Below are 15,237 nucleotides of genomic sequence, written 5' to 3' on the forward strand. Positions count from 1 at the left end.
TCAAAATCCAAACACTGTAAACTTTATTTCAATACAAATGCTCAAGGATACAGTAGCTTTAACACTATTCACCCCATTTCCAATGATGCCCCCATTTTGCTGAGTTGCCAATGACATTTTAACATTTTCTGCAAAGATTTTTAATCAAAACCTGTGAGAAACAGTTTGAATGGACAGACTGAACAGATTTATTATGAAATAATAATAATAATAATTAATAATAATTGCTTACACTTATATAGCGCTTTTTCTGGACACTCCACTCAAAGCGCTTTACAGGTAATGGGGACTCCCCTCCACCACCACCAATGTGCAGCATCCACCTGGATGATGCGACGGCAGCCATAGTGCGCCAGAACGCTCACCACACATCAGCTATCAGTGGGGAGGAGAGCAGAGTAATGTAGCCGATTCATAGAGGGGGATTATTAGGAGGCCATGATTAGTAAGGGCCAATTGGAAATTTGGCCAGGACACCGGGGTTACACCCCTACTCTTTTCGAGAAGCGACCTGGGATTTTTAATGACCACAGAGAGTCAGGACCTCGGTTTTACGTCTCATCCGAAGGACGGCGCCTGTTTACAGTATAGTGTCCCCATCACTATACTGGGGCATTAGGACCCACATGGACCGCAGGGTGAGCGCCCCCCACTGGCCCCACTAACACCTCTTCCAGCAGCAACCTTAGTTTTTCCCAGGAGGTCTCCCATCCAGGTACTGACCAGGCTCACACCTGCTTAGCTTCAGTGGGTTGCCAATTGTGAGTTGCAGGGTGATATGGCTGCTGGCAATAAGAAGAACACCAAGAAAAACTGCAAAGAAAAATCCCTTTGCCTTCTAGTATTTCGGGTTACCCAAGGCCATACAGTACTGAACAACGTTTTCTAAGTAGAACAGCATTTTAATCCTTTTTAACACTAAATTTCCATCATCTGACCAGCTTTTACAGAGAGGATCTATTCAAGTTACATTTTTAGCAGCCAAGATTTACAACGGAAAAAATTCAAAGTGTTCTAATTATAGAGGGGCTTCTCATTGACAACCAGATCTCTAAAAACACAGGCAAGCCCACGGACACTGGTCTGGGCTTACGAGTCAGACTGCTGTCCACTTCCTATCCAAACAGTTGTCTCGGTATCCAGAGATAAAAGGAGCCGGATGGCAGGAACTGGGAAAGTTTAATCTTTCTGCATAACAGCTACGGAATAATATTTGACAAAGTCATGGTCAAAAGAACCAATACAGAACAGACCATGAACCCTCTAAGCACCACTGCCAAAGAATTGTTCAAATAAAAAAAATTAAATATAATTTGTGGCTACTAAGCAATGATAATTCTGAAAAACTGTTGACCTTCAGACAAGTCTACCTAAAACTAAATATTGTTGATAATGCTGTACTGCAGATTGCCAAACAAATACTACAGAGACTCAGCCCCTTCACACACTTTCAATCGTGAAGAAGAAAAGCAATACAGAATAGTGTGCTGTTTTTTTTTTAACTTCCCGAAAGTTTTCTTTAACACTCGAAACAGAGCTCAACAATGCTCAGCAAGAACCTTAGAACTGCCCCTGCCACATATCAAACCTGGAACCAGTCTCCGTGCAGCAGGCATCGGGTCCTTTTCCTTTGGAGTAAAGGCCCCTTTATAAATTCTACAAGCAGGACGGCTCCTAAATTCACATACATAGAAACACTGGCCCACGTAACAGAGAGAGCAGGGCAGCTCCATCAAGCATCCATTCCACATACAAGCTGATAGCACCATGCGCTGAACATGCTTTCCTCTGCCATACTTTCGAGAGGAGCTGCATATTAACAGAGATAAAAACAGCCAACTTCAGTATCATTTTTTCCCCTAGTCATGTTAGTTGATTACAGCTCCCACCTGTAGTTCTCTTACTGTTAAATCTGTACTGTGTCTGTACAAGCAAAGAGAAGCTGCAACTCTCAAAGTGAAAGGGGTTCATTAACTGGGGCCACACAGAGAGTGCCAGCGCCACGACAACTGAACACCGCACAAGTAACACATCTGGTCACCACAGAGTGGAAAAAAAACGCAAGTTCTTACAAAGCAAGACATGAATGTGTAAGACAGATAACCTCCAGCTTTACTTGTAAGCACAGGAATTTGAGCTACTGATTTCACACTTTTACAAATAACTCTGTACTGTGAAATTCATTATAATACCTCTCAATAAAAATGGCTTCAGAACAAATGTGCGACATGTGAAATCTGGTATTTGAGATAAAGTACTTTCAGGGGCCTGATGGATTATTACTTAAAAGATGCAACACAAATCCTGAAAGACCTTAAAAATGTGAAAAGGCTGAAAAAGATTTTGATAATGCTTTATGTGAAGGCTTCTGCATAACGGCTTCAGAATCCCCTCATACAGGAACATGCAAATGATGTACATGTATATAAGAGGTCATGCTGAAAAGAGAAGAGAGAAAACACAACGTTTTGGCTGAGAAGCCTTCCTCAGATATGAGCGAAGGCTTCTCAGCTGAAACGTTGCGTTTTCTCTCTTCTCTTTTCAGCATGGAACAAGCCTATTACTTGTACTGTACCTTTACAGACTACGCAAGCTGACGCAGCTACCCACCTGAACTGCTAAAAGAGGTCATGACATGTCTTAGCATTGTTTCTTGCTTTTAGTATAATGAGATGCTAAAATGAATGTCATGACCTCTTATGCATGTTTGTCCATGTTCCTGTAAAACACTATACATGTGATCATAAGACCTTGTGTAACAGTTATGAAGGGGTTAATAAGCCATTATGCACCAACATTCGAATAAAACATTACCAAGATTTCGATTTCTAACGTTTGTCCTGTCCTTTCGTATTTCTGAGACACTGTGCCAAACGAAGCACTCCAGCTTCAGAGAAAGAACAAAGGTCCTTGGGTTCCTATTTTGTTTCCTGCTGCAGCTGTTCAGTGCTCCAGCGAGTCAAGCTAATGCTGAATGTGTTTCTTTCTTCTCTGGGGCTGCAGCCAGCTTCCTAGTTTTATTAGTGTCTCTCAGGAGTGGTGCTCAGGATTACATGTGCATCTCCAGTTTCTGTCTGGAATGGAGGTACTTCTGGATTTCAAATGGGATAATACTGGCAGGTTTTTATCAGAGCCCTTCACAAGCCAGTACTCTCTGTAGGAGGCACACATGATAAACGGCTGTGGCCTGCACTGAATAACAGGCTGAATGTTGAGCAAAGATCCAGCTCAAATAAGTAAATTTCAAAAACGTATTGTTTATTTGGCTAGACCAGGAGACACTCAGAAGAATCCATACACTGCAGGAGGTATTTTGTCAGTTGGAGAAAGAAAAGCTGATAACCCCTCAGTACAGTACCTTCTGTGACAATCCACACTGATACAAAACTGCGTTCTCTACAGTGCATGTCAACCAGAGGCCTCAGAACTGAATCAAACTGCCAGCAGCTACTCTTTACAGTAATTAGCTGCAAAGCCTGACCTGACAGTGGAACAGATCAGACTTCATTCTGGTGATACTGGGACAGGATTTAACTCTTTTCATTGTGAAATATATGCAAATCCAATCAACGGGATAACTGTATTAAATGTTTGAATTACACTTCTTTTCACTGGTCTAAGCACTTGCAGGGTGATTTTAGATAGACCTTAATAACCCTATATTCTTTAGAATGTTGGTAGAGGTTGCTTCTATATAGAAAGACAAGAAGGTCGTCAGTTAAGTCATGCAAAATTAGAACACAAACACAAAACTTAGAAATGAGAGGAGGCCATTCAGTGTTTGGCAGTTTATTACCTTAGTGAAACTAAACTAAGAACATAAGACAGCTTGCAAAAGAGGAAGCCAAAACATAACCACTGCTTTGTGTAGCTGGACGTCTACAAATTGAAAACCAATGTTCAATTGTCAATTCTGGAGTGATGTTTAAGGTTAGTTAAGGTCCTTATTAAGGCAGAATATTACCTTCATGTGGCTTCTTTTCAATCTTAATTTAACTGACCTTCTGTATGCAACTCTACTTACTATTATCTATCTACTTTACTGTCTGATTTAATGACCGCACAAAAGGCTTCAGAATATAACACAAGTGTTAAAATAAAGTATTAAAAAGAAGCCGAAATCCTTTGTAGAACATGAGTTAACATACTTATCACTGTTGGCCTTACTGGTGAAGTTTTGACTGGCATGTGGTAAAACTGACTTGGTCATTTGGATCTTTCACAGTTTAATAAGTATGCAAATATAAACACAACACAAAACACAAGAAAAATTAAAAACAAGAGAAAAACCATTGGGGGCATTCAAATATCTGTTTTCAGTAGCTTACTGACCCAGGGTTTCATCCATGAAGGAAGCAGGGTATCAATTTCAACAATATTGGTGGGCCACTTGTTTCAAACTCCTAAAAGCATTTGTGTAAAGAAGTGCCTACTGTCCTAGTTTTACATGTTCTTTCATGGGTATTGAACAAGTGTAAAATGTCAGTGGTTCTGTAAGCCACAGTATGTTTATACTGTATGCAAGTGACTTGCCACCTGTAGGTACTGCAGACCTACTGTATCAGATTTTGTTGATGCGGTCATTCCATAAAGGAATGTTTTCCATAAAGGCAGTCAGGTCGAGTGGATCAGCACTACTTTTCTCAGCCTAAGTTCACAACCCTACATCTGCCCTAACTTTTGTCAATGTTCATAAGCACTCACAGAAATGAGCAGTATCAATCTCAAGTAATGTACAATAACATGCAAACAGGCCATCAAATGACCCATGACCCAGTGATCATTGCTTTTGTACATTCGATTTATTTGTGAAATCAAGCTACAGTACTTTTATTAAAAACCACTGCAAACTTCAAAATAGGAAATGTATTACCTTTATGCATGACCTTAACAAATAACACTTTTAAATCAGATAGGCAACATGAAAGAAGCACATAGCCAAAAATTATCAGTATAACATGCCTGTGATTTTTGAGAAATTTAGTGTTGTTTACACAACTGAGTGAATTATAACATCAACACATACACTATTGTTCATCATGCAGTTGCATATGAAAAGATGATGACAAAGCACAATTCCTCACTTCTATAACACAATGATCCTAAACACATTTCCCCAAGATGTTTGAGCTGAGTTTCAAATGACTTCCATGTAAGATATGTGAACAAGAATCACTTGTGTAGTAAACAAACACATATGTGTGTGAAAAAGCTCAATAAACACATTTTGTGTTCCAATAAATTTGGACATAACAATTTTACAAATTGATCCTGGAATTAGATAACTGCTGAATTACAAAGCAGTAATGGAAAAAACCTGCAGGCACTTATAGCACAAACAGGTACTGATGCACTACAAAGCAGATGCCTGCATATATGCAGTACATCATTTTAACTTCACATCCCTGTCCAGGCTCATGGGCTGAAAATAAACAAATAAGCATAAAATATCCAGCACTTGGTTAGCTGTAAGAGTCAAAGCCTCAGAAAGCCTTAAAAAGATCACATCTCTTCAACTGACATATTATTCATCAACAAAATTGTGTCTTAAAAACAAGAAGAGAAAGTAGAGTTCTGCAGTATATGTATATACAGTAGTCTTTATCCCATACGCCTGACAGTTTAATTTCTTAGGAGTTCTTTATTTAAAGCTGTACTCATTAATATCTCAGTAGAAACTGTGTCTTCAGAAACCTCTCAAGATTGCACACTATGAGATGAGACATTGTCATGGATCCAGTGCCCAAAACCTCACCAATGGGCATTCCAGCATTGTGCAAAGTTTCCTTTCCACTCACATTCATCTTGGAGTTGGTTATTGGCAGGCATGTAGTTCCTTTTTAACCAATTGCCCAGTTCCCCTGGCCCAATATCGGTCTGTCATCTGGTCGAGCCACTCATACTGTAGTTCTAGGTCAACTCTTGTCTTCCATTTCTAAATCATAGGACCTTCAATGTAACAGGGCATTGTATCTGTCTCAGCCACAAGATGTCCTGAGTAAATCCTTACAAATGAGGAACCTCATTCCAAAGTTTGGACCACAGTTTAAATTCTCCTCCAAGAGGGTAAGCTTGTGGGTCTCTGTGAAGAGTAGCAAGTTAAAAGTGACAACTGCAGCTGGCATTATTTCTGCTGCTGAATCCCTGACTCAATGACTCAGTTGTTCCATTTACAAAGTCACTACTCTGAATTTTCAAAAACTGCACTGCTGGTAAGAACAAATCAGACACCTTGAAGACACAGGTATTTTCTTCATTCTGCTCTGTACTGAAACTACAAAGCTAGTCTCCAAAATCAAAGGGAAACAATCACAAACAATCCTACTGAAAAATGGAGGAGAAATGTGCATTACCTGGTCCGCTGTATTGTCTCAGCAGACCCACTGTTGAAAAGCACTGACTTTATTTTTACACACTACACGACTTGAGGTGAAAATCACCCTCTCTATTCCGGGATGCGCCTGCCTCCGAGGTACCACTGGATAACCACTGCAATAACAATAACAGTAACAGTATCACAGTACGTTCTGCTAGTCTAGGTGAATCGCTGAACCTGCTTATACAGTGATTACAAACTAAAGAAAGCTATGAGTAAATATATCATGCTTTTTTTCCCCATAGGGTGTTTTGTAACATTTGTTACTGGTGGGTGATAAATCGTCTCACCGCCCAACATTTCAGACTGCTGCAACACCGAAGAGGAAGTTGGAGGATTCATACAACCGTTGTGTGACTACACAGCTACTTGCGCTTTGATCGTGTTATTAACATATGCTGTACAAAACTCGGTAGGCAGCTATTTTTAAAGTGCATTTCATGATTACTACTTTGTACCTTGAAACCAACTAAAACACAGTTAGAAAAGGGACAAGGAGCGCTTTTAATATCTGTAGCTAGCTGGCGTTAAACGTATTTATTATATTACTTTAAAAAGCGTACTCATTGCTCAAGGTCCAGGATCATTCATGATCTGTAATGTTTTGCGGATGTACTGTATACCGTCTAATCAGAGCGAGACACCGACTCGTGTCCCTGCTTGCACCGGCGCACCCTGCCCTCGCCCAATTTAGCCAGATTGCAAACAAAACCACCACAAGAAAAAAAAAATCTCACCTAAAACCAGGTAACGTTAATCTGCGACACTGCGTCAAACAGATGTTAAATATAATTAAGATTAACAACGTAAGTAACAAACAGGAAAAATGGTGAAAGAAGAGCCCAGTTGTGTCTAGCCGAAGGACAATTTGTACTTTTAAGCGACAAAAGTGGAAAGAGGTCCGCACACACTTATACGAAACTGTAAAATATAATTAACAACTCGAAGAAATCTCGGAGAGTTTCATTCCCCTAGCTAGGCTGCACTTGCTGCTGAGCTCAGCCTTGTTAATGCTGCCCTGTAACGCCCCGGTGTGTTCAGTCAACGTGCAGCAAAGTTTCAAGACCAGGAACTTGTGCGAAGTCCCAAATGGTAGCAGTTAGCTTCAAAGAGATTTTTATCCAGTACCTTCCCCGTACTGTGTTACAGTATCGCCGTTCCCCTTTCACTCACCTTTGTCTGTGTATCTGGGTCTCCGTCCGGCTGACAGTTAACAGCTCCTCCGCGGCTGACGGTCTCAGAGCAGTTTGACTTCCGCCTCAGCCTGTGCTCCTCTCTGCGCCCTGCAGGAGGAGTGGCATCTCAGCTCAGGGGCCGGACCCTGCCGGACGCAGAACCCGGTGCCGGAGCTGCACGGAAATATATTTTCTGTTGTCTGCAGTTGCATATTTCTGACAGAAAGTAGATGGTCTGCATATCAAATAGATACGTTTAAATGTCAGAAGGGTTGACAACAATATAACTCATGGGACAGGAAAATATACTTAAACTTCACATGAGATATAAAAATAAACAGTTCTTATGGGAGACTGGGGATTAAATACTGAAACAGAAATGTACTGTGTCCCCTACATCCCACCTGAAAATAACTTTTTTTTAATAAAATAACAATTATTTTTTAGAATTTATATAATGTATTTTACAATATCACCCTGAGTAAAGTACTGTATCTTCAAGCACTTCTCCCAGGATTTGAACCCACAGCCCTCTGGCCTACAGCCCTGGCTTCTACACCCTATTGCTCTCTTGTACTTAAACATTGACAATTTCAAATCTTAGTCACCAACAATAAAAAGGAGCCTTTGTAAGTTCTAACATATTTTGTTTGATGCTATTTCAGTCACACTCACTTCTTTCACAAATTGAGGCACATTGTAAATCAAACCTCCTCCCCTTAGTCAGTCACAAATTATAAACTCAGCACTTCAATGTGGATTTCTGCTTGACAGAGGCTTCTTGTTCCTTCCCAGTGGAAACCTGCCATTAAAACAGAGTTTGTTATTTGCTGTTTGTGGGCATGTCAAAGCTTTTGATTTAATCCATGCCTAACATTTTTTGTGGAACAAAAAAAAACTCTTATGCTTCTGCAAAATAGTTTTCAGCAGGGGCTCGACTAAACCATAGTCTCTGGTCTCAAAACAATTTTCTTTTCCTTCTTCAGGTACCTACAGGGCTCCTATGCCTGCAGACTGGAGTCAGTGACAGAAATCTAGATTCTCTCCCATTATGTCTCTGGAGAGACATGATATAATGTACACATTTATGCACTATTAGAATCCTAGTTCGAACTGTGAATAATCTGCACTGTAACCCAGTGCACAAACTGTGTTAAGAAAGCTACTGTATTCAAGTGTTTCTTTCTGCCCTTCAGACTTCTTTGTGTAGAGCAGAAGTGACTTTAGGAAGATTAAACCAGACTTTTTAAAAATGTGCAAGTCGTCAGAAAGAGAGCAATAAAAAGAACAGATACATTTCTATAGAAACTTATACAATATATCTGTAATGTCCAAATTTAGCCGAGAATGTTCAAATCAAGTATCAATAAATGCTATACCTATGAAACGTATAAAGCCTACAAGACATTTTAAAAACAACAGTATGTAACATGATTTTTTCCCCTTTGCAACTCTCCACAGGTATCAGGAGTACCCAGGCAAATTGCCCATTACTGAGCTGAAATCGGTCAAAATATACATGGACCTCAGGCCCACAATTCATCAAAGGCGCCCCTCCCAAGAGCTGGGACAAAGCTGACGCAGTCCATGCTGCAGTGCCAGCTCTTGAGAAGGGGAGATGTGAATCCCAGCCAGAGCAATTCCTCCATGGGTTTCCCATAGGGGGAATGAGTTAATGATCAGGGGTGTGTCCAGTGCTAAAATGCGGCAGTCGTTTTTGGAGCTCACGGCTTGGTCTAACAAAAGAATGCGGTTAGTAAGGGCTGTGTTTCCATAACCCTTCCTTTTATAGTAAGGTCTGCACTATCTGACTTCTTCTCACAGACCTTTAAAATGCCTGGGCAGTTCCTGAAGTCCAACAGCCATTACCAATTTATCCAGGGGTTTCCAACATCCTTTGTTATTTTTGTGAATAAGTAGGTGCCACTGCATCCAAATTGCTCCAGTGGCAGAAAATGTGCAAATATAAGATTGAGGATACAAACAAGAAGAACACGCCAGATAGAAGTCAGATCCAGGAGCAGCTCCGCGAGAACAGGACAGACCGTGAGACGAAGTGGGGGACAGTGTTTGTCACGCATCCTTTCATTCAAACCATAGCTGAAAATGGATTTCACAGAGCAGAATTTTATACATTCGAATACCTCTGTGCTGTGGTTTGGTAGACTCCATCTGTATCAAGGTGATTTATTCTCTCTGTACTTCAAATATCGTTCTCTGTAATACAATTTTTTCCCCTATCTTGCTCTTGATGTTGTTAATTCAACAAAAAACAGAGCAAAAGATTCCTAAATTTTGATGTCATAGATCACTCACCATTTGGTCCATTTGGCTTGTTTAGCTACCAGCTGCTAAATGATTTGGAGATTTCATCTACAGTAGCTGTTTCATGAAAAGGGTCAGGATATTGGCTTCAACAACATAGTTGGTCTGTTTGTTGCACAATCTCACAACACTTTGTGTAAAGACGAGCCTCCTGTTCTGAGTTTTAAATACACTTTCCATTCCACTAAACACTTCTGTAAACACTGTTCCTGGGGTTTCTGGCTAATGATTTTTCTCAGCTCCTCTTTATAGATCTCCTGTCACTGAGGACTTAATGCTCTGTGCTTCATTTCACCAGTTAATTCAAACTGACATGCCCTGCTCAGATGAAATCAGGGTTGAGCTTTGACATGAGCCCATGCTGTTGCACACAGCATGCCCATTATCACTGACCTGGCAGAAGAGCACTCTGGTTTGAATCAGACAGGAAAGACATGGCCAGAGTTTGTTCAGAAGAGGACATCTCTTAGTCAAAAGGCCTGTCTTGTGCGAGAATGAAAAATAAGAAGAATGTTTCAAATGAAGGAATGCATCATCAGTGTCCAAATCCTGTTCTCAATGCAAGGATAGAAAGAAGCAACACTCAACTACCATAAATGCTGCATAAGCAAAAGAAGTCTAATTGGACCGCAACTTTTTGTAGTGTGTTAAGATTACCAGTGCAAGAGTACGACAGCAGCACTGGCTGAGTATACTGTAAGTATATGAGGAAACAATCTAACCCAGATATGCTTTTTTATTTCATTAGCAGCACCTTTGTTTCATTTGTCAGAAATGCGAAGATGAAAAGCACTAATCTTTTGGCGCCATTAAGTCTTATTAGACAGGAAAAGTATATGGTTACTGTGGCTAATGCTAACATCTGGGACTGATGAAATAACAAATTTAAAACACATTACATTTCGTTCTTGGATTATACAGATTATACAAGTATATTTCAAAAGACACTGCACCTGTACGAGGCAGCATATTAAAGTAAGAGGAACATGAGACAGATTCACCTTTCGGTCAGACCTTAAATTGGCAGCCCCCAAGTGAGCAAAGTCCACATTAGAGAGTGACTGAGCTGCTGACATGCTGCCGAGCTCGTTGCAGTGTTAACTCCATGGCCTTAATGAGTGTGGGCTGCAGACTGCTCTCAGTCCTGTGAATCCACAGATGCTCCAAGTCAAAACCGGGTGCTCATGCAGTGCTGTGAGATGCTTATTCCACAAACACGCTTCCCTGTGTAAGAGGAAGAAAGCTGGGGCCAAGCAGCCTTTCCCATAGGCAATCTCAGCCGGGACCCCATCAACTCAGCCTCACGTTCCAATCCTGAGGGAACAGGGGCCTTTCTTCAGATTTAATGCTATTAACAAACCCTAAATACGGAATTAAACAGCCTCCTGTTTGTTCTGTCACATCACCAGGGAGAATAACAACAAGTTCAGCATGTTTATTTATCTTGAAAATAATTACAGGATGATTTTTTCATGGGTAGAAGATGTAGGTGTCCGTCAGCATTAGCTGTTAATGCATACTTAATCTAATTGTTGTTAAAATGTGTTCCAAACTCTTCAAATCAAATGAATAAAAAAATGGCCTGAATTAAATTATCTTTAAGGAAAACACCTGATTGACAAAATCACTGCTTGAACATACTGTAATTGTTGCTTTGCACCAGTCCACAGAAAGGCAAATCGTCTTTTTCTAAAATCTAAAAGTATTTGCACCAGATGCTTTTCTAATATTTTGTAGTGTTGAAATTGAAAACATTAGCAATAGGATTACTATTAGACTTCCTGTCGTAGTCTTTAGTTTATCAACAAGGGGAGATGTGACAGATGTAATCAATCACCCATAAAACGCTGGTTTATTATTGTTTGATTACATTCTTGATAGTTGCAATGAGAATAAAGAAATCTGTGTTCTTTAACAAACCTTTACCTGAGAGGATGTGTGAACTTGTTTCCTAATTTTCTTTATCATCACATGATGGAACTGCTCTTAAAAAGAGAGTGCATCTCAAGAATTCTCCTTGCAAGGCCAAAGGCAGGTGCTGAAGGCAAAAATATAGCTTCTCTGTCCATTCCAACCATTGAACATATCAGTTCACAAAAACGGAAAGTGTCCATAGAATGTTATTGTAGATTTGCATTGGTTGGATTTTATTTAAAGGAATATCGCACTGTACATTTGAATAAATGACCCTCATGTTTTCTGGATGTTTGTGCACACATCAAAAATCCATAAATATTTCTGTTCAACAATGTTTTGTCCCTTTGTCATATGAGATGGAAACAAATCTGCGAGCCCCTGTACCATACATTCAATAGAACGTGCTGACAAAACTATCTCACAAGGTCAGAACAGTGGCTTCCCCAATATATGGCCACAGTATTAGTTTTCCTACCTGCACATACTGTAATCTGCATAGCAGCTGTTGCTTTCCCCTCTCACAAGCTGAGTAGGTGAAACTCCCCTGTGCTTCCTCTCACCCTCCTGACAGGGGACCTAGCTGTGGAAGTTTCTTAAATTACTTTTTAAAAATAAAATGCATAGCGTTATGTAGAGTAGATGATAGTGCTGTGCATTCACGAGCCAGTTGCCCTTACATCAGGGACAAACTATTTGGTTTCGTGATAAGCTGTTTGGTTTCGTTGAGAGCATTAGTAGTGATGTAATAGTTTCTCCATGACCATGGAGGTGTTGCTGTACGCAGGAGCGCAGAGGTACAGTAGCTTTTGTGAGTTCCTTTAAAAGAACAATTACTGTAGAAGTGCTTTTTACAATACTTACACAATGGCCCTCATACCTATGGTGTAGTAAAGCCAGATGAGGTTGCCAGTTCCTAGATTTTAAATTGTTAGACATCTATAGACATCTATTCCACTTCATGGAGAAGGAAAATCTGAAACCATTCCAAAATATCTGTGTTCCTGCTCAATTGGCTCTATTTATCAGTGGAGTGGGTATTTTTAAAAATCTATGATCCTTAAGAGATACACTCTTCCAATTTCTTATTCTTGAATTTTTTTTAACTGGATGCCATTTTTGAACAGGACTTCCATTTCTACGCTCCTGAGGAAGGATGGTATCATGGTTCTTGATTTAACCCAAACACAGGACCAGTCACTGTCTTACATACACCCACTGCTGCTATTACAAAGCCAGTCTGACAAAGAGCAAGGATGGAATTAAACCCAATCTCTTTTTACAATAAAGTCTAATTTCCACTTGTCTCTGGGAGCAGGCTGAAACAGACATGAACTACACTGGGCTCGTTTTCCTAAGCCCCAGAGCCATATCAAAACATTCTGAATTGAAATTTAAACCAAGTCTTTACAACAGGATGAGAAATTAATTTTTACAAGAGCTGTTCTTATCCAGTCCCTCCAGGGAAGGATGTTAGAAAATTAGGGAAAGCCAGTTGCAGCCTGTGGTATTGTGTGCAGGATGGGAAACTGCTTCTCTTTAGCATTGTATTATTAAGGGCACTGAGTGAGAGAATCTGACCTGGGTCACTGAATCCCTAGGTGTACAGTACACTCTGCCCATGTAGAAAAATGCTTGGCAACACAATTAAATGCTTTGTTTCTTTTTGATTAATTCATGAGGTTTCTTCCTATAAAAATGCTATTTTAACTTAATCACACTTCTCATGTTTCTAATGTTTAATGGTGGTGGCTTTGCACAAACTTTAATTTTACAGTCCAAAAATCCGAGTTCCTTTAGCCAAACAACAATATACCAGTTAGTCAGTAAAAAGGACAGTGATTTTAGGAATGCGAGTGTTTTATTTTTGTTTCTGTGTTGCATGTTGGTAATATTTTCTTTTAAACGCAAAGCAAAAAAAATGCTGTGCATATTTGCTGATAGGACAGCTATTAAGAAAACAATTTACCAAGCTGGATAGAATGAGTTACTGTACAGCTGTGTGGAGACAGTGTTGCTTAGCTGGAGTAAATACTTTGCGAACCAGTTAGTGTAACGCTCTCACGAGCTGCAGGAGGAAGGTCAGCTGACGGCCGATCTTAAATAAGAAACAGTGCCGAGTCGCTCTTGACACGCTGAAGATACGCCTTCTAAATAAAAAAAAACAAGGGGATAAAAAAGTAAAACAAGATCTGCTTTAAGAAAAAATAATCTTTTTTTAAATAAAACGTTCAGTTGCAAATATTATGCCAGTAATCTGCTGATGATAGCTTCCTGGAGGCAATATGAGAGCTTTTCTTTCCGGAGTGTGAAAGATAATTTGACCAGATTCGAGGGCCTGGTCGGAGCTCCAGGAATTAGCAAAACCCAATACACTTCTTTAATTGAGCTAGATATTCTCTATGGCTAGCAAAGCTACGAAATGTATTTTAAATCAAAACGTAATCAACCTGGAGACATTCTTAAACATCTTTAACAATGACATTCTGGATTCTTTAATATTTAACTAAATGACCAGTACCTGAACGCGGTACTAATTGCCGTAGGTAACACACACTATACTGTACAGAATGTAATCTAGTCCCTTTTTAAATTACCATGTGACTCTGGAACATATAGAGTATGTCCTTTAGTGTAACTTGGAGTTTACAAAGTAAAACTGGCATCTTACTTTGTTGAAAAAATCGAACAAGACGTTTACAGGTACCTTAGTGCACTTCATATTTACATTTTAAGACAGAGTATTGCAGTTTATAGATCTACACTGTTAACACAAGCAAGGCTTCAAATAATTACTGTTTATCTCGTCTCTCGTGACACTCAGGACCGTAAACCCTGTATTGCGCAGTCTACTAGTGTCATCTAGCGGTCACAAACTATAATGACTACTCACTGTTCCTATGTTGGGATTGAGCTAAGGAACAATATATCTTATCTCTGTCTAACGCGGAAACGCTAACTCATGCAGCTGTCTTTTACAGATTTGACTATTGTAATGTAGTGCTTACCAGTTTATACAAACACGAGTTTAACATGTTGTAATAAAAAGAAACAAAAGAAAAGAATAGGTGAATCTATCAAGGAACATCTTGACATCTTGATATGTGTCTGGTGTCTGTTGGTGTTTTACCTTTCCCTTAACAGAAGGCAGATGAGGCAAAACACAGGCCCAAGACTTTGATCAGAGCATAAGTGTTTTATTAGGACAAAGGTGCCAAGTCAGTTGGCCTGGTTCTCCCATTCCTGTTCGAAAGAGAAGGAATGTGACTTTGTCAGTGTTCTCATCAGCTGTCAAAGTGAATGCATTTTGGGTTATATTTTACATAACTTACAATAGACTAGCCCAGATTTGTGTTCCCAAGGCTCATATACTGTATAAGCCTCAGTGGCCTACGGTCCATATCCTGCCTCATGTCAGCTGTCGCCTCGCATTAGGTATGCGATTAT

The 15,237-nt window shown here is 39.9% G+C and overlaps 1 protein-coding gene across 2 annotated transcripts in view; it reads right to left on the reverse strand.

Moving 5' to 3' along the window:
* pdlim5a (PDZ and LIM domain 5a) overlaps window positions 1–7,670 on the reverse strand; it is a 128,502-nt gene extending 120,832 nt beyond the window's left edge. The window contains exons 1-2 of one of the 2 annotated variants that reach the window (XM_069186894.1): window positions 7,550–7,656; window positions 6,354–6,489 (exon numbers count right to left, since the gene is read on the reverse strand). The gene's annotated coding sequence lies outside the window, so the exon portion shown is untranslated. Of the gene's footprint in view, window positions 1–6,353; window positions 6,490–7,549 lie in introns of both variants that reach the window. The other variant, XM_069186904.1, reaches the window with a different exon arrangement.
* Between the last annotated feature and the right edge of the window lie 7,567 nt (window positions 7,671–15,237).

Source organism: Lepisosteus oculatus, chromosome 3, assembly GCF_040954835.1.
Source record: "Lepisosteus oculatus isolate fLepOcu1 chromosome 3, fLepOcu1.hap2, whole genome shotgun sequence".
Lineage (NCBI taxonomy): Eukaryota > Metazoa > Chordata > Actinopteri > Semionotiformes > Lepisosteidae > Lepisosteus > Lepisosteus oculatus.